This window comes from Somniosus microcephalus, chromosome 3 (genome assembly GCF_052327205.1).
Source record: "Somniosus microcephalus isolate GS21.2 chromosome 3, FLI_Smic_1.0, whole genome shotgun sequence".
Classification (NCBI taxonomy): domain Eukaryota; kingdom Metazoa; phylum Chordata; class Chondrichthyes; order Squaliformes; family Somniosidae; genus Somniosus; species Somniosus microcephalus.
Window position 1 is genome coordinate 173,101,886 of NC_140989.1, and position 20,361 is coordinate 173,122,246.

Below are 20,361 nucleotides of genomic sequence, written 5' to 3' on the forward strand. Positions count from 1 at the left end.
AATCTCTCTCTCTCACTCCCAATCTCTCTCTCCCTCTCTCACACTCCCAATCTCTCTCTCTCTCTCACTCCCAATGTCTCTCTCTCTCTCACTCCCAATGTCTCTCTCTCTCTCACTCCCAATCTCCACACACTCCCAATCTCTCTCACTCCCAGTCTCTCTCTCACACTCCCAGTCTCTCTCTCTCACACTCCCAGTCTCTCTCTCTCTCACACTCCCAATCTCTCTCTCTCACACTCCCAATCTCTCTCTCTCACACTCCCAATCTCTCTCTCTCTCACACTCCCAATCTCTCTCTCTCTCACACTCCCAATCTCTCTCTCTCTCTCTCACTCCCAATCTCTCTCTCTCTCTCTCACTCCCAATCTCTCTCTCTCACACTCCCAATCTCTCTCTCTCTCTCATTCCCAATCTCTCTCACACTCCCAATCTCTCTCTCTCTCACTCCCAATCTCTCTCACACTCCCAATCTCTCTCTCTCTCACTCCCAATCTCTCTCTCTCTCACACTCCCAATCTCTCTCTCCTTCCCTCTCTCTCTGTCTCTCTCTCCTTCCCTCTCTTTCTCTCGCCTTCTCTCTCTCTCCTTCCCTCTCTCTCCTTCCATCTCTCTCTCTTTCCTTCCATCTCTCTCTCTCTCCTTCCATCTCTCTCTCTCCTTCCCCCTCTCTCTCTCTCTCTCTCCTTCCCCCCCTCTCTCTCTCCTTCCCCCCCTCTCTCTCTCTCTCTCCTTCCCTCTCTCTCTCTCCTTCCCTCTCTCTCTCTCCTTCCCTCTCTCTCTCTCTCTCTCTTTCCCTCTCTCTCATTCCCTCTCTCTCTCTCTCCTTCCCTCTCTCTCTTCCCCCCAGTCGCTCCCTCTCTCTCTTCCAACAACAACATGCCCTCGAGAAAGCCTCGGCACCGCCGGGCTCCCCCAGCTAGTATATATATAAAAGGATACTTCTGTCTGACTGTCATTCCGTCTGTCTGTATTGAATAAACTCGAAAGTTATGGAGCGTACCTACACGTGTGTTACATTGAAAGAAAGCTTACGATTCCAGAACCGTCATAAGTGTATTTACTTTTCGGTCGGACTAAAGTTGTTCGCGCGTTATGCAAAAAACCTTCAAAATTAAACTCATTACCTGCTAATTAGCATTGATTGACTGACGTCAAGGTCGACCAATCCTGTGCCGTCACGATTGACCAATCCTACAGTTCAGTCGCCTGATGGTTGGCCAATCGCTGCGTCTGTGGGCGGGACTAATCGTTTTCATCTCAGGGATCTGGCAGCCATTACCTCAAGCTAACAACGCCATTTACTTCCAGCTCAAAATCTGCTAATCCAGCTTCGAAAAAGTTAGTATGTCTTTTAAAAATAACATCACATTTACCAAAAGCCTTTTATAAGTACTTTCACTTTCATCTTTGAAGCTATTAAAAGGTAGAAATGTTGCCCGGCAGCAGATTCACACAGGGGCAGACAGACAGGCCCCAAAGCCTGGGACTCGATTTAAAATGTTGCCCGGCAGCAGATTCACACAGGTACAGACAGACAGGCCCCAAAGCCTGGGACTCGATTTAAACCGCCCAGCCCAAAACAGCCCTGGCAAAGCCGGGCACCCCCAGCTAGTATTAAATAAAACTCCAAGTGTTCCTCTCCACAGAAATCTTTAGTAAAAGACAAAAGATTCATACTATCTGAAGAAAAACCAGTGTACTAAATAACTGCCGCCGCTACTCCAGACCCACCCCGAACCCATCTCTTTAACATCGTACTGAGCGGCCACACCGACAATCAACATCGATACCACAGAAAGCCAAATGTAACCCAAATTGAATTTATTAGAAAAACTAATTGAAAACTTTCAACATCTTCAACAGAAAGAGGAATAACTTGTCACATTTCGCAAGGCGTTCTGGTTATGTAGATATGGGGGCGGGTCCTAACCGGCTGCACCAATGGCCGGCGGGAATGAGATGTTGCAGATTGTAGTTACTGAGCAGCTCAGTTAGCCGGAAGTTTATTATTTCTTCTCTCAGTCTTTGTACTCACGAGGTGATTTTAATAAATAACCGTGAAGAAAAGGAAGCCCAGCGTCTGGCGTGGTCAAGCCTGCATTCTGGTTGATGTGCCTTCAATAACTCAAAGACAAGGAATTTAAAGGATTCAACTAAGGCTTTTAATCACTAAGAACATAGCAGCATTACAGGTCTTCCCACATCGGGCGTCTGGTAGGAATGACTCATCCAGCTCCTGAGACCTTTATATGGCAAAAGACAGGGGCGTAGCCAATACACACAATAGGAACAAAAGGGGGCGGTTCACACAATACAACAAGGTGAAACACACAGGTAAAACACATAGGCTGATGAAGGCATATATTTCATCACATTCACCCCTTCTACAGATTTAGTCTGTCCGGGGGTGTGATAGTCCTTCCTGAACGTCGCAACAGTACCTCGGGTTCCGACCGGGAGTCCGTGGTGCCCTCCTGGGCATACCCATGTGCTGGGATTGTTGCAGGTACTGCTGGGGGTGGTGAGGATACCTCTGGGGGTGGTGGAGGTTCTTCTGGGGGTGGTGGTGATGGGTTGTCGTCGTCGCTTCCTGCCGAGGTGAGGTCCTTTATGGACACAGTGTCTTCACGCCCGTCGGCGTGCTTGACGTACGCGTACTGTGGGTTTGCGTGCAGTAGGTGTACTGCCTCCACGAGGGGATCCGTTTTGTGGCCCCTCACATGTTTCCGTAACAGGACCATCCCTGGGGTGGAGAGCCACGAGGGTAGGGATACTCCTGAGGTTGATTTGCGGGGAAAAACAAACATCTTCTCGTGAGGAGTGGCGTTAGTAGCAGTACACAGTAGCGACCTTATCGAGTGGAGTACGTCTGGGAGGACCTCCTGCCAGCGGGAGGTGGGGAGGCCTTTAGACCTTAGGGCTAAGGTGACCGCCTTCCACACTGTCACGTTCTCCCTCTCCACTTGCCCATTACCCCGGGGGTTATAACTAGTGGTCCGACTCATGGCTATCCCCTTTGACAGCAGGTATTGGCGCAGTTCATCGCTCATGAACGACGCCCCCCTGTCAGTGTGGATGTAGTTGGGCATGCCGAACGTGCAAAACAGGTTGCCGAGGCACTTGATGACCGTGGCACTGGTCATATCTGGGCAGGGGTAGGCGAATGGGAAGCGGGAGTACTCGTCCACAATGTTGAGGAAGTACACATTGCGGTCGGTGGAGGGGAGTGGTCCCTTGAAATCTAAGCTCAGGCACTCGAATGGCCGTGTAGCTTTGATCAGGTGGGCTCGGTCGGGCCTGAAAAAACGGGGCTTGCATTCCGCACAAGTGCGGCAGTCCCTGGTCATAGACCGGACCTCCTCGATGGAATAGGGCAGGTTACGGGATTTTATAATGTGGAATAGCCGGGTGACCCCCGGGTGGCAGAGGCCATTGTGGAGGCCCTGTAGCCTGTCCCCCTGGATGCTGGCACACATCCCTCGTGATAGGACGTCGGGGGATTCGTTGAGGGCCCCCGGCCTATATATTATGTCGTACTCAAACGTGGAGAGTTCGATCCGCCACCTGAGAATTTTGTCGTTCTTGATCTTCCCCCTCTGTTTGTTGTTAAACATGAAGGCTACCGACCGCTGGTCGGTAAGCAGGGTGAAGCGTTTGCCGGCTAGGTAGTGCCTCCAGTGCCGCACTGCCTCCACTATGGCCTGGGCCTCCTTCTCTACCGAGGAGTGCCTGATCTCGGGCCCTTGGAGGGTTCTTGAGAAAAAGGCTACGGGCCGCCCATCCTGGTTGAGGGTGGCTGCTAAAGCGAAGTCGGACGCACCGCTTTCGACCTGGAAAGGGATGTTTTCGTCCACTGCCCGCAGCGCGGCCTTCTCAATGTCGTGTTTAATGCTGTTGAAGGCAGCGTGGGCCTCGGCCGCGAGCGGGAAGGACGTTGATTTCAGGAGGGGACGGGTCTTGTCGGAATAATTGGGGACCCATTGGGCGTAATAGGAGAAGAACCCCAGGCACCTTTTCAGGACCTTGGGGGTGTTTGGTAGGGGTAGCTCCCGTAGGGGGCGCAATCGGTCGGGGTCCGGACCGATTTCCCCGTTTTCCACCACACAGCCCAGGATACAGAGGCACGTGGTGCTAAAGACACACTTATCCTCGTTGTAGGTGAGATTGAGTCTGAGGGCGGTTTTCAGAAATCTCGCGAGGTTCGAGTCGTGGTCTTGCTGGTCGTGGCCGCAGATGGTGACGTTGCCTAGGTATGGGTAGGTGGCTGTTAACTGGTTCTCATCGACCATGCGGTCCATCTCCCGCTGGAAGACCGAGACCCCGTTCGTTACCCCAAAGGGGACTCTGAGGAAGTGGTAGAGACGTCCGTTCGCCTCGAAGGCGGTGTATGGACGGTCCTCCGGCCTAATGGGGAGCTGGTGGTATGCCGATTTTAGGTTGATGGTGGAAAACACCCGGTATTGCGCGATTTGGTTAACCATATCCGCTATGCGGGGCAGAGGGTAGGCGTCTAGCTGGGTGTATAGATTAACCGTCTGGCTATAATCTATCACCATCCGCTTCTTTTCGCTACCCTTAACTACTACTACCTGGGCGCGCCATGGGCTGGTACTGCATTCGATGATACCTTCCCGCTTGAGTCTGTCTACTTCCGACGCAATGAACCGTCTGTCCTCCCAGCTGTACCGCCTACTCTTGGTCGCTATGGGTCGACAGTTGGGTGCGAGGTTGGCGAACAGAGAGGGTGGCTTGACCTTCAGGGTAGCCAGACCGCACACTGTGAGGGGCGGCTGGGACCCACCGTAGGTAAGCGTGATACTTTGGTGGTGGCACTGGAAGTCCAGACCCAAGATCACGCTCACACAGAGATCTGGCATTATCAATAGTTTAAAATCTCTGTAATCATTGCCTTTTACTGACAACATAACCGCGCAGAAACCTGTAATTTTTGAGGTATGAGTCTTATCGGCCATGGCGATTTTGCCCTGTGTGGGGACTATCGTTAGTGAAAGTCGTTTTACCAGGCTAGGATGAATAAAGCTTTCGGTGCTCCCGCAGTCAATCAAGCATTTAACCTTGTTCCCGTTTACCTCTATCTCCATCATCGATTTAGACAACGGATGCGGCCTGGACTGATCCACTGTGATCGAGGCCACCAGTGGGTCCTGGAGGTCCGTGTAGTCGGGGCAAGATGGTGGACTCCATGAGGGTGGACAAGATGGCTTCCAAGATGGCCGCTCCCACAGCACGCACGCAGCGGTGGTGGAGTTGGAGGCGGGGTTCCCTCTGCAGACTTTGCTGAAATGTCCTTTCTTCCCGCATTTAAAACAGGTGGTGCCCTTCGCTGGGCACAGATGCCTGGAGTGTTTGTCCTGGCCGCAGAAGTAGCATTTCGGGCCCCGATGCATTGCGGCAGTAGTGGGGCTCCTGGGTGGAGGCTGGGGCTCCGGTGGTGCTGGGCTGGCCTGAGACCTGGGAGGTGAAGATGGCTTCCAAGATGGCGGCCCCCACGGCGTGCACGAGGCGGAGTGGGCCGCGTGGCCAGGGGAACAGGATTCAGAGTTCCTCTGGGCCATATCCAGCGATCGCGCTATATCTATAGCCTGTTTTAAGTCCAGTCCCTCCTTTTCAAACAGTTTCTGCCGAATATAATTTGAACTGAGGCCCGCAATAAGGGAGTCTCGAATCAGCTCCTCCGTGTACACGATGGCAGACACGGCCTTACAGTTACAGTCTCTGCCCAGTACTTTTAGGTTTAGTATAAAGTCCTCTAGTGACTCACCATGCCACTGCGTGCGAGTAGTCAGAAGATGCCTGGCGTACACCACGTTTATTGGCCGCGCGTAGTGGGCCTTCAGGATGGTGCAGGCATCCTCGTAGCTGGTGGCATCTTGGATGAGGGGGGAGACCCGATGGCTCACCCAGTTTCGCAGGATTCCCAGTTTCATGTCTCCGGTAGCGGTTTCGGCTGCGGCTATGGCAGTGGATGAGTTTGCAATGAAAAATTCGAAGCATTGGAACCAGTGTCTGAACTGTGTGGCTGCGTCTGAGGCATGGGGGTCCAGATCCAAGCGCTCTGGTTTCAGGAGTCGATCCATCCTGGTGTTTTAGCGATTAAAATTGATGTGCCTTCAATAACTCAAAGACAAGGAATTTAAAGGATTCAACTAAGGCTTTTAATCACTAAGAACATAGCAGCATTACAGGTCTTCCCACATCGGGCGTCTGGTAGGAATGACTCATCCAGCTCCTGAGACCTTTATATGGCAAAAGACAGGGGCGTAGCCAATACACACAATAGGAACAAAAGGGGGCGGCTCACACAATACAAGCAGGTGAAACACACAGGTAAAACACATAGGCTGATGAAGGCATATATTTCATCACAGTGGTATTTGCACTTAAACCCCATCTTTGAATGTCACACTGCAGGGTCAGAGTTCATGGAGGAGAGGGAGACCTTGGTTTCCATATACACAAATCTTAAAGGTGGCAGGCCAAGTTGTGGGTTACTTGGGTTTATAAATAGAGGAATAGAATATTTGCCTCCTTCTGTGCTGTATTATTATATGATTCTATAAATAAAGAAAGCCTTGCATTTCTACAGCGCCTTTCACGACCACCGGACGTCTCAAAGCGTTTTACATCCAATTAAGTGCTTTTTCAAGTGTAGTTACTGTTGTAATGTATGAAACGAGCAGCAAATTTGCGCACACCAAGCTTCCACAAGCGGCAATGTGATAATGACCAGATAATCTGTTTTTTTGTGATGTTGATTGAGGGATAAATATTGGCCAGGGCACCAGGGATAACACCGGGGATAAAAGCAAAGAGATCATGCTAGAACTTTGTAAATCACTGGTTAGGCCTCAGTTGGAGTATTGTGGACAATTCTGGGCACCGCACTTCAGGAAAGATGGAAAGGCCTTAGAAACGGTAGAGAGGAGGTTTACCAGGATGTTACCAGGGATGAGGGACTTCAGTTATGAGGAGAGGTAGGAAGAGTTAGGACTGTTTTCCTTGAAACAGAGAAGGTTAAGAGGTGACCTAAAAGAGGTTTTGAGAGAGTAGATAGAGAAAAACTATTCCATCTGGCGAGTGGGTCAAGAACCAGAGGTCATAGATTTAAAATCATTGGCAAAAATCTAGGGGGGAGATGATGAGAAATTTTTTCACTTAGAGAGTTGTCGGGATCTGGAACGCTCTACACGGAAAGATGGTGGAAGCTGATTCCATAAACAATATTAAAAGGGAGTTGGACAGATATTTGAGGACAAGGAACCTACAGGGTTATGGACAAAAAAGCAGGGATGAGGGACTAAGCATGACTGTTCTTTCAAAGAGCCAGCACAGGCACAACAGGCCGAATGGCCTCCTTCTGTGCTGTAAATTTCTATGATTCTATCACAAAATGCATGCTAAACAGTGGAAGCAGCATGCTATAGACAGAGCTAAGCAATCCCACAACCAACAGATCAGATCAAAGCTCTGCAGTCCTGCCACATCCAGTCATGAATTGTGGTGGCCAGTTAAACAACTAATGGGAGGAAGAAACATAGAAACATTGAAGATAGGAGCAGGAGTAGGCCATTCGGCCCTTCGAGCCTGCTCTGCCATTCAATGAGATCATGGCTGATCATCCAAATTCAGTACCCTATCCCTGCCTTCTCCCCATATCCCTTGATCCCTTTAGCCTTAAGAAATATATCCAACTCTTTCTTGAATATAATTAATGAACTGGCCTCCACCGCCCTCTGTGGCAGAGAATTCCACAGGTTCACCACTCTCTGGGTGAAGAAATTCCTCCTCATTTCAGTCCTAAATGGCTTACCCCTTATCCTTAGACTATGATCCCTGGTTCTGGACTCCCCGGCCATCAGAAACATCCTTCCTGCATCTAGTCTGTCCAGGCCTGACAGAATTTTATAGGTTTCGATGAGATCCCCTCTCAATCTTCTAAACTCCAGTGAGTATAAGCCCAATCGAGACAATCTCCCCTCATACGTCATTCCTGCCATCCCAGGTATCAGCCTGGTGAATCTTCGCTGCACTCCTTCCATGGCAAGAACGTCCTTCCTCAGGTAAGGCAACCAAAACTGCACACAATACTCAAGGTGTGGTCTCACCAAGGCCCTGTACAACTGCAGCAAGACATCCTTGTTCTTGTACTCGAACCCTCTTGCTACGAAGGCCAACAGACCATTTGCCTTCTTAACCGCCTGCTACACCTGCATGCTTACCTTCAGTGACTGGTGCACAAGAACACCCAGGTCTCTTTGCACTTCCCCTTCTCCCAATCTATTGCCATTCAAATAGAAACATAGAAGATAGGAGCAGGAGTAGGCCATTCGGCCCTTCGAGCCTGCTCCACCATTCAATGAGATCATGGCTGATCATCCAAATTCAGTACCCTGTCCCTGCCTTCTCCCCATATCCCTTGATCCCTTTAGCCTTAAGAAATATATCCAACTCTTTTTTGAATATATTTAATGAACTGGCCTCCACCGCCCTCTGTGGCAGAGAATTCCACAGGTTCACCACTCTCTGGGTGAAGAAATTCCTCCTCATTTCAGTCCTAAATGTCTTACCCCTTATTCTTAGACTATGGCCCCTGGTTCTGGACTCCCCGGCCATCATGAACATCCTTCCTGCATCTAGTCTGTCCAGGCCTGACAGAATTTCGTAAGTTTCGATGAGATCCCCTCTCAATCTTCTAAACTCCAGTGAGTATAAGCCCAATCGACACAATCTCTCCTCATACGTCATTCCTGCCATCCCAGGTATCAGCCTGGTGAATCTTCGCTGCACTCCTTCCATGGCAAGAACGTCCTTCCTCAGGTAAGGCGACCAAAGCTGCACACAGTACTCAAGGTGCGGTCTCACCAAGGCCCTGTACAACTGTAGCAAGTCATCCTTGTTCCTGTACTCGAACCCTCTTGCTACGAAGGCCAACATACCATTTGCCTTCTTAACCGCCTGCTGCACCTGCATACTTACCTTCAGCGACTGGTGCACAAGAACACCCAGGTCTCTTTGCACTTCCCCTTCTCCCAATCTATTGCCATTCAAATAATAATCTGCCTTCCTGTTTTTGCCACCAAAGTGAATAACCTCACATTTATCCACATTATAGTGCATTTGCCATGTTTCTGCCCAATCACCCAATCTGTCCAAATCGTACTGGAGTTTCACGACATCCTCCTCACAGCTTACCCTCCCACCCAGCTTTGTGTCATCTGCAAATTTGGAGATATTACATCCAATTCCCTTGTCCAGATCATTAATATATATTGTGAACAGCTGGGGTCCTAGGACCGATCCTTGCGGTACCCCACTAGTCACTACCTGCCACTCGGAAAACGACCCGTTTATTCCAACTCTTTGCTTTCTGTCCGCCAACCAGTTCTCTATCCAAGTCAATACCTTGCCCCCAATCCCATGTGCCTTAATTTTGCACGCTAATCTCTTATGTGGGACCTTATCGAAAGCCTTCTGAAAGTCCAAATACACCACATCCACTGGTTCTCCCTTATCTATTTTACCAGTTACATCCTCAAAAAATTCCAGTAGATTAGTCAAGCATGATTTACCTTTTGCAAATCCATGTTGACTTTGTCCGATCCTGTCACTGCTTACCAAGTGCTCTGCTATTACATCTTTTATAATAGATTCTAGCATTTTCCCCACTACCGATGTCAGGCTTACCGGTCTATAATTCCCCGCTTTTTCTCGACCACCTTTTTTGAATAGTGGGGTAACATTAGCTACCCTCCAATCCATGGGTACTGTACCAGAGTCTATCGAGTTCTGGAAGATGACCAGCAATGCATCTACTATTTCTAGGGCCACTTCCTTAAGTACCCTGGGATGTAGATTATCAGGCCCTGGGGATTTATCGGCCTTCAGTCCCATCAATTTTCCTAACACCATTTCCCTACAAATACTGATTTCTTTCAGTTCCACCCTTTCATCAGGCCCTATGTTCCCCGGCATCTCTGGGAGGTTATTTGTGTCCTCCTTTGTGAAGACAGAACCAAAGTATGAATTTAGTTGGTCTGCCATTTCTTTGTTTCCCATTATAAATTCCCCTGATTCTGACTGTAAGGGACCTACGCTTGACTTCACCAATCTTTTTCTCTTCACATATCTATAAAAGCTTTTACAGTCAGTTTTTATGTTCCCTGAAAGCTTACTCTCATTCTATTTTCCCTTTCTTAATTAATCCCTTTGTCCTCCTTTGTTGAATCCTAAACTGCTCCCAATCCCCAGGATTATTGCTTTCTCTGGCCAATTTATATGTCGTCTCCTTGGATCCTATGCTATCCCTAATTTCCCTTGTTAGCCACGGTTGAGTCACCTTTTTTGATTTATTTTTATGCCAAACTGGGATGAACAAATTCTGTAGCTCATCCATTCGGTCTTTGAATGTTTGCCATTGCCTATCCACCGTCAACCCTTTGAGTGCCATTCCCCAATCAATCCTACCCAACTCGCTCCTCAGACCATCGTAGTTTCCTTTATTTAAATTGAGGACCCTAGTCTCTGAGTCAACTACTTCATTCTCCATCTTAATGAAGAATTCGATCATATTATGATCACTCAGACCCAAGGGGCCTCGTACAACAAGATTGCTAATTAATCCTTTCTCGTTACATAATACCCAGTCTAAGATGGCCTGATCTCTGGTTGGTTCCTCGACATATTGGTCCAGGAAACCATCCCGTAAACACTCCAGGAATTCCTCCTCCACAATATTGTTACTGATTTGGTTGGCCCAATCTATATGTAGATTAAAGTCACCCATGATGACTGCTGTGCCCTTATTGCACGCTTCTTTAATTTCCCTTTTAATGCCATCCCCAACCTCCGCCTTACTGTTGGGAGGTCTATATACCACTCCCACTAATGTTTTTTTCCCCTTAGTATTTCTCAATTCTACCCATACAGATTCCACATCATCAGAGCTAATATCCTTCATTACAATTGTATTAATCCCTTCTTTAACCAGTAATGCTACCCCACCTCCCTTTCCTTTTTGCCTATCTTTCCTGAATATCGAATACCCCTAGATGTTGAGTTCCCAGTCTTGGCCATCCTTGAGCCACGTTTCCATAATCCCAACCAAATTATGTTCGTCTACCTCTATTTGTGCAGCCAATTCGTCCACCTTATTACAAATGCTCCTCACATTAAGACACAAAGCCTTCAGGCTTGTTTTTTTAACACTCTTAGACCTATTAGAGTTATTATTTACTGTGGCCACGTTTGATTTAAACCGTTGATTTCTCTGACTGCCACTTTTGTTTTTCTCCTTCCTATCTTTTGCTTTTATCCCTGTTTTCCTTTCCTCTGTCTCCCTGCTCAGGTTCCTAACCCCATGCCATTTTAGTTTAAACCCCGCCGAACAGTGCTAGCAAACCTCCTCGCAAGGATATTTGTCCCGCTCTGGTTCAGGTGCAACCCATCCGACTTGTACAAGTGCCACCTTTCCCAGAAGCAGGCCCAGTGATAATAATCTGCCTGCCTGTTTTTGCCACCAAAGTGGATAACCTCACATTTATCCACATTATAGTGCATTTGCCATGTTTCTGCCCAATCACTCAACCTGTCCAAATCATACTGGAGTTTCACGACATCCTCCTCACAGCATACCCTCCCACCCAGCTTTGTGTCATCTGCAAATTTGGAGACATTACATCCAATTCCCTCGTCCAGATCATTAATATATATTGTGAACAGCTGGGCTCCTAGGACCGATCCTTGTGGTACCCCGCTAGTCACTGCCTGCCACTCGGAAAACAACCCGTTTATTCCAACTCTTTGCTTTCTGTCCGCCAACCAGTTCTCTATCCAAGTCAATACCTTGCCCCCAATCCCATGTGCCTTAATTTTGCACGCTAATCTCTTAGGCGGGACCTTATCGAAAGCCTTCTGAAAGTCCAAATACACCACATCCACTGGTTCTCCCTTATCTATTTTACTAGTTACATCCTCAAAACATTCCAGTAGATTAGTCAAGCATGATTTACCTTTTGTATATCCATGTTGACTTTGTCCGATCCAGTCACTGCTTTCCAAGTGCTCTGCTATTACATCTTTTATAATGGACTCTAGCATTTTCCCCACTACCAATGTCAAGCTTACCGGTCTATAATTCCCCGCCTTTTCTCTACCACCTTTTTTTAATAGTGAGGTAAAATTAGCTACCCGCCAATCCATGGGTACTGTTCCAGAGTCTATCGAGTTCTGGAAGATGACCAGCAATGCATCTACTATTTCTAGGGCCACTTCCTTAAGTACCCTGGGATGTAGATTATCAGGCCCTGGGGATTTATCGGCCTTCAGTCCCATCAATTTTCCTAACACCATTTCCCTACAAATACTGATTTCTTTCAGTTCCACCCTTTCATCAGACCCTATGCCCGCCGGCATCTCTGGGAGGTTATTTGTGTCCTCCTTTGTGAAGACAGAACCAAAATATGTATTTAGTTGGTCTGCCATTTCTTTGTACTCCATTATAAATTCCCCCAATTCTGACTGCAAGGGACCTACGCTTGACTTCACCAATCTTTTTCTCTTCACATATCTATAAAAGCTTTAACAGTCAGTTTTTATGTTCCCTGAAAGCTTACTCTCATATTCTATTTTCCCTTTCTTAATTAATCCCTTTGTCCTCCTTTGCTGAATCCTAAACTGCTCCCAATCCTCAGGATTATTGCTTTTTCTGGCCAATTTATATGCCCTCTCCTTGGACCTTATGCTATCCCTAATTTCCCTTGTTAGCCACGGTTGAGTCACCTTTTTTGTTTTATTTTTATGCCAAACTGGGATGAACAAATTCTGTAGTTCATCCATTCGGTCTTTGAATGTTTGCCATTGCCTATCCACCGTCAACCCTTTGAGTGCCATTCCCCAATCAATCCTACCTAACTCGCTCCTCAGACCATCGTAGTTTCCTTTATTTAAATTGAGGACCCTAGTCTCTGAGTCAACTACTTCATTCTCCATCTTAATGAAGAATTCGATCATATTATGATTGCTCTGACCCAAGGGGCCTCGTACAACAAGATTGCTAATTAATCCTTTCTCGTTACATAATACCCAGTCTAAAATGGCCTGATCTCTGGTTGGTTCCTCGACATATTGGTCCAGGAAACCATCCCATAAACACTCCAGGAATTCCTCCTCCACAGTATTGTTACTAATTTGGTTGGCCCAATCTATATGTAGATTAAAGTCACCCATGATGACTGCTGTGCCCTTATTGCACGCTTCTTTAATTTCCCTTTTAATGCCATCCCCAACCTCCGCCTTACTGTTTGGAGGTCTATAAACCACTCCCACTAACATTTCTTTCCCTTTAGTATTTCTCAATTCTACCCATACAGATTCCACCTCATCAGAGCTAATATCTTTCATTACAATTGTGTTAATCCCTTCTTTAACCAGTAATGCTACCCCACCTCCCTTTCCTTTTTGCCTATCTTCCCTGAATATCGAATACCCCTGGATGTTGAGTTCCCAGTCCTGGCCTTCCTTGAGCCACGTTTCCGTAAACCGAACCAAATCGTATTTGTTTTCTTCTATTTGTGCAGCCAATTCATCCACCTTATTACAAATGCTCCTCGCATTAAGACACAAAGCCTTCAGGCTTGTTTTTTAACGCTCTTAGACCTATTAGAATTATTATTTACTGTGGCCATGTTTGATTTAAACCGTTGATTTCTCTGACTGCCACTTTTGTTTTTCTCCTTCCTATCTTTTGCTTTTATCCCTGTTTCCCTTTCCTCTGTCTCCCTGCTCAGGTTCCCAACTCCCTGCCATTTTAGTTTAAACCCTCCCCACCAGCACAGGCTCCATGAACATCCGCATCCTCAATACAAGGCATCAGCCAGAACTGCCGAGTGGATGATCCATCTCGGCCTCCTCCTGAGGTCCCCAACATCACAGAAGCTAGTCTTCAGCCAATTTGATTCACTCCACGTGATATCAAGAAATGGCTCAGTGCACTGCATACAGCAAAGGCACTGGGCCCCGACAACACCTTAGCTGTCGTGCTGTCATGCTGTGCTCCAGAACTAGCCATGCCTCCAGCCAAGCTGTTTCAGTACAGTTACCATACTGTCATCTACCCGACAATGTGGAAAACTGCCCAGGTATATCCTATCCACAAAAAAGCAGGACAAATCCAATCCGGCCAATTACCGCCCCATCAGCCTACTCTCAATCATTAGCAAAGTGATAGAAGGTGTCGTCGACAGTGCTATCAAGCGCCAATTATTCACCAATAACCTGCTCACCAATGCTCAGTTTGGGTTCCGTCACGACCAATCAGCTCCAGACCTCATTACAGCCTTGGTCCAAGCATGGACAAAAGAGCTGAATTCCAGAGGTGAAGTGAGAGTGAGTGCCATTGACATGAAGACAGCATTTGACCGAGTGTGGCATCAAGGAGCCCTAGTAAAATTAAAATCAGTGGGAATTGGGTGGGTGGGGGAACTCTACACTGGCTGGAGCCCACAGCCCTGAGACCGGAGAAGCAGCGGACCTGCGCGGGAGCAGCCTGAGGCGGGAGAGCTTAAAGGCTTGAGAGGGAGCAGTCAGAGGCACCGAGGCCCACAGCCCCGAGACCGGAGAAGCAGCGGACCTGCGCGGGAGCAGCCTGAGGCGGGAGAGCTTAAAGGCTTGAGAGGGAGCAGTCAGAGGCACCGAGGCCCACAGCCCCGAGACCGGAGAAGCAGCGGACCTGCGCGGGAGCAGCCCGAGGCGGGAGAGCTTAAAGGCTTGAGAGGGAGCAGTCAGAGGCACCGAGGCCCACAGCCCCGAGACCGGAGAAGCAGCGGACCTGCGCGGGAGCAGCCCGAGGCGGGAGAGCTTAAAGGCTTGAGAGGGAGCAGTCAGAGGCACCGAGGCCCACAGCCCCGAGACCGGAGAAGCAGCGGACCTGCGCGGGAGCAGCCCGAGGCGGGAGAGCTTAAAGGCTTGAGAGGGAGCAGTCAGAGGCACCGAGGCCCACAGCCCCGAGACCGGAGAAGCAGCGGACCTGCGCGGGAGCAGCCCGAGGTGGGAGAGCTTAAAGGCTTGAGAGGGAGCAGTCAGAGGTGTACCAATCCAGGTTCCAGGAGAGAGGTAAAAAGTAATCCAAGTGTGACGTCACCAGGGAGCAGGTAAGTGATTGGTTGGTGAGTATTTCTCTCTTTTCAATACAAGCTTGAATTCTGTGGTGTTAAATTTCTGTGGTGTAGTGGGGATAGTTGGTAAATAAAGCGCCCTAGAGTATACCTGTAACTGGGGTATTGAATAAATGTTTAAATTAATTAAAGGAGTACGTCATGGCAGGAGAGTTCAGACCCATGTTCTGCTCCTCTTGCTCCATGTGGGAAGTCAGGGATGCTGCCAGTGTCCCTGACGACCATGTGTGCGGGAAATACATCCAGCTGCAGATACTTGTAGACCGCATTGCGGCGCTCGAGCTGCGGGTGGATGAATTTTGGACCATGCGCGATGCTGAGAGGCTCGTGGATAGCACATTTAGCGAGTTGTTCACGCCTCAGGGTAGGGCAGCACAGGGGGTGACCATCAGGCGGAGCAACAAAGGCAGGCAGGTAGTGCAGGGAACCCCTGCGGACATCCCCCTTTCAAACAAGTATACCGCTTTGGATACTGTTGAGGGGGATGACTCACCAGGGGAAGGCAGCAGCAGCCAACTTCCTGGCACTGGGGGTGCTCCTGCTGCCCAGGAAGGGGGGAGAAAGAGTGGGAGAGCAATAGTGGTAGGGGATTCTATAGTAAGGGGAACAGATAGGCATTTCTGTGGCCGTAGACGTGAATCCAGGATGGTTTGTTGCCTCCCTGGTGCCAGGGTCAAGGATGTCACTGAGCGGCTGCAGGGCATTCTGGAGGGGGAGGGTGAGCAGCCAGTGGTCGTGGTCCACATTGGTACCAACGACATAGGTAAAAAGAGGGATGAGGTCCTGCAGCAAGAATTTAGGGAGCTAGGTAAAGGATTAAAGAGCAGGACCTCAAGGGTTGTAATCTCTGGATTACTCCCGGTGCCACGTGCTAGTGAGTATAGGAATAGGAAGATAGAACAGATGAATGCGTGGCTAAAGGGATGGTGCAGGGGGGAGGGCTTTAGTTTCCTGGATCACTGGGTCTGCTTCTGGGAAAGGTGGGACTTGTACAAGTCGGACGGTTTACACCTGAACCAGAGGGGAACCAATATCCTTGCGGGGAGGTTTGCTAGCACTGCTGGGGGGGGTTTAAACTAACTTGGCAGGGGGATGGGGTACAGAGTGGAGCTATAGTAGGGGGTGATTTACAGCCAAATACAGAGGGAAAAACAAGTCAGCTGGGAAGGCAGAGCAAATATGTGAAGGCAAAAGAGAATATGGCAGGGCTGGAAGGCATTTATTTTAATGCAAGGAGTCTTGCAAATAAGGTGGATGAACTGAAGTTGTTGTTGAACACATGGGAGTACGATATTGTTGCTATCACGGAGACATGGTTGAGGGAGGGTCAGGACTGGCAGCTCAATATTCCGGGGTATAGAATCTTCAGGCGAGACAGAGGGGGGTGTAAAAGGGGAGGGGGTGTTGCAATATTAATTAAGGAGTCAATTACTGCTGTAAGGAGGGATGATATATTAGCGGGTTCCTCTAATGAGGCCATATGGGTAGAACTTAAAAACAAAAAGGGGGCAAGCACTTTGCTGGGAGTGTACTATAGGCCCCCAAACAGTCAGGGGGAGATAGAGGAACAGATATGTAGGCAAATCTCAGAAAAGTGCGAAAATAATAGGGTAATAATAGTGGGGGATTTCAACTTCCCCAATATAAATTGGGATAGTCAGAGTGTGAAAGGCTTAGAGGGTGCAGAATTCTTAAAGTGCATCCAGGAGAGCTTTTTGAGCCAACATGTAGAAAGTCCTACAAGAGAGGGGGCGGTACTGGACCTAATTCTGGGGAATGTAGCCGGGCAAGTGATGGAAGTGTCAGTAGGAGAGCATTTTGGCGACAGTGACCATAATTCGGTGAGATTTAAGGTGGTCATGGAAAAAGACAAAGACGGCCCGGAAATAAGGGTTCTAAATTGGGGGAGGGCCGATTTTAATATGATAAGGCAGGATCTGGCCAAAGTGGACTGGGAGCAGCTACTTATAGGAAAATCCACATCAAAACAGTGGGAGACTTTCAGAAGGGAAATAGAGAGAGTACAACGCCAACATGTTCCTGTAAAGGTCAAGGGTGGGACCAACAAGCAAAGGGAACCTTGGATGACAAGGGATATACAAAAATGCATTAGAAATAAAAGGGGGGCTTTTGGCAGTTACTAAAGACGGAAGAAGCCCTAGAGGAGTATAAAAAGTGCAGGGGCATACTTAAAAAAGAAATTAGGAGGGCGAGGAGGGGCCATGAAATAACACTGGCGAGCAAAATAAAGGAAAATCCTAAGATGTTTTATAAGTATATTAAGGGCAAGAGGATAACCAGGGAAAGGGTAGGGCCCATTAGGGACCAAAGCGGCAATCTGTGTGTAGAGCCAGATGATGTAGGCGGGGTTTTAAATGAATTTTTTGCATCTGTGTTCACTATGGAGAAAGACGGTGCAGACATAGAAATCGGGCAAGGGGACTGTGACATACTTGAACATATTAGCATCGAGAGGGAGGAGGTGCTAGCGGTTTTAGCAGGCCAAAAAGTGGATAAATCCCCAGGCCCGGACGAGATGTATCCCAGGCTGCTGTGGGAGGCAAAGGAGGAGATTGCAGGGGCTCTGACACAAATTTTCAGAACCTCTCTGGCCACAGGGGATGTACCAGAGGACTGGAGAACAGCTAACGTAGTACCATTATTCAAGAAGGGTAGCAGGGATAAACCAGGGAATTACAGGCCAGTGAGCCTAACATCTGTGGTAGGGAAATTATTGGAAAAAATTCTGAGGGACAAAATTAGTCTCCACTTGGAGAGGCAAGGATTAATCGGGGATAGTCAGCATGGCTTTGTCAAGGGTAAATCATGTCTGACAAATCTGATTGAATTTTTCGAGGGGGTGACTAGGGGGGTGGATGAGGGAAATGCTGTGGATGTGGTTTACATGGACTTCAGTAAAGCTTTTGACAAAGTCCCGCATAGGAGACTGGTCAAGAAGGTAAGAGCCCATGGGATCCAGGGTGCCTTGGCGCGTTGGATCCTAAACTGGCTGAGTGGCAGGAGGCAGAGGGTGATGGTCGAAGGTTGCTTTTGTGACTGGAAGCCTGTGTCCAGTGGGGTACCTCAGGGATCGGTGCTGGGTCCCTTGTTGTTTGTGATCTACATAAATGACTTGGATGAGAATGTAAAAGGTATGATCAGTAAGTTCGCAGATGACACGAAAATTGGTGGGGTGGTAAATTGCGAGGAGGAAAGCCTCAGGCTACAGGACGATATAAACGGGTTGGTCAGATGGGCGGAAAAGTGGCAAATGGAATTTAACCCTGAAAAGTGCGAGGTGATGCATTTTGGACGGACAAATAAGGTAAGGGAATACACAATGAGTGGTAGGACCCTAGGAAGTACAGAGGGTCAGAGGGACCTTGGTGTACATGTACATAGATCCCTGAAGGCAGCGGAACAGGTAGATAAGGTGGTTAAAAAGGCATATGGGATACTTGCCTTCATTAGCCGAGGCATGGAATATAAGAGCAGGGAGGTTATGATGGAGCTGTACAAAACGCTGGTGAGGCCACAGCTGGAGTACTGTGTGCAGTTCTGGTCGCCTCACTATAGGAAGGATGTGATTGCTTTGGAGAGGGTGCAGAGAAGATTCACCAGGATGTTACCTGGGATGGAGCGCCTCAGCTATGAAGAGAGGCTGGACAGGCTGGGGTTGTTTTCCTTGGAGCAAAGAAGGCTGAGGGGGGACCTGATTGAGGTGTACAAAATGATGAGGGGCATAGGTAGGGTAGATAAAGAGGAACTTTTCCCCTTAGTAGGGGGGTCAATAACAAGGGGGCATAGATTCAGGGTAAGGGGCAGGAGATTTAGAGGGGATTTGAGGAGGAACTTTTTCACCCAGAGGGTGGTTGGAATGTGGAACTCAATGCCTGAAAGGGTGGTAGAGGCAGGAACCCTCACAACATTCAAGAAGCATTTGGATGAGCACTTGAAATGCCATTGCATACAAGGCTATGGACCAAATGCTGGAAAATGGGATTAGACTGGACAGGGATGGATGGGCGGCGCGGACACGATGGGCCGAAGGGCCTCTTTCTGTGCTGTTAAACTCTATGAAACTATGAATACTTGGCACAAAGGAAGGTGGTTGTGGTTGTTGGAGGCCAATCAACTCAGCCCCACAATATCGCTGCAGGAGTTTCTCAGGCCAGCTCCAGGATATCGCTGCAGGTGTTCCTTAAGCCCAACCATCTTCAGCTGCTTCATCAATGACCTTCCCTCCATCATAAGGTCAGAAGTGGGGATGTTCGCTGATGATTGCGCAGTGTTCAGCGCCGTGTTCAGCGCCATTCGCAATTCCTCAGATAATGAAGCAGTCCATGCCCGTGTGCAGCAAGACCTGGACAACATCCAGGCTTGGGCTGATATGTGGCAAGTAACATTCACGCCACACTATCACAGTGTAGAGGGAACTCCCCTCCAAGTCACACACCATCTTGACTTGGAAATGTTCCTTCATCGTCGTTGGGTCAACATCCTGGAACTCCCTCCCTAACAGCACTGTGGGAATACCTTCCCCTCACAGACTGCAACAGTTCAAGAAGGCAGTTCACCACCACCTTCTCAAGGGCAATTAGCAATGGGCCATAAATGCTGGTCTTGCCACATCCCGTGAATGAATAAAAAAAGTGAGCAACCAAAGTCTAGTCAAGACTAGACCATTTAAATTTAAAACTCCAGCTATAACTTATATTAGTTTTCTCAAACTAACCCTCTGTGAGAGAGGAAAATAGAAAAATATTTTTTTAATGGAATTGTTTTGTTTAAAGAAAAACTTGCATCTGTCAGTAATCAGCCCTACATACCTGTCCTGAACTTCAAACTGATTTGTAACCTGAAATAAAACTTCCTGCAGTTCTGGAAACACTCAGCAGGTCAGGCAGCATCTGTGGAGAGAGAAACAGAGTTAACGTTTCAGGTGGCTGATGCTGCCTGACCTGCTGAGTATTTCCAGCATTTTCTGTTTCTATTTCAGCTTTCCAGCATCCGCAGTGTTTTTATTTTGTGTTCCTGCCAGTCTGGCTTCTTTAGAAGTAAGATCTGCATGGCAGCATCAGGGATCCAGTATGGTGGGGCTGTACTTCCTGCAGAGTTTGAATCCCTGATGCCAAGGGTCTGGCTCTGAGGCACACCCTCCTCTTACTTG

At 48.4% G+C, this 20,361-nt stretch overlaps 1 protein-coding gene and 1 non-coding gene across 2 annotated transcripts in view; one reads left to right on the forward strand and one right to left on the reverse strand.

Annotated features, from left to right (window-relative positions):
• LOC147121566 (retinol dehydrogenase 13-like) overlaps positions 1-20,361 on the forward strand; it is a 202,727-nt gene that overhangs the window by 157,757 nt on the left and 24,609 nt on the right. The window lies entirely within an intron of this gene.
• On the reverse strand, positions 1,582-1,700 carry LOC147121573 (U5 spliceosomal RNA). Its single transcript, XR_015077790.1, has one exon. It is a non-coding gene; the product is annotated as a U5 spliceosomal RNA (small nuclear RNA).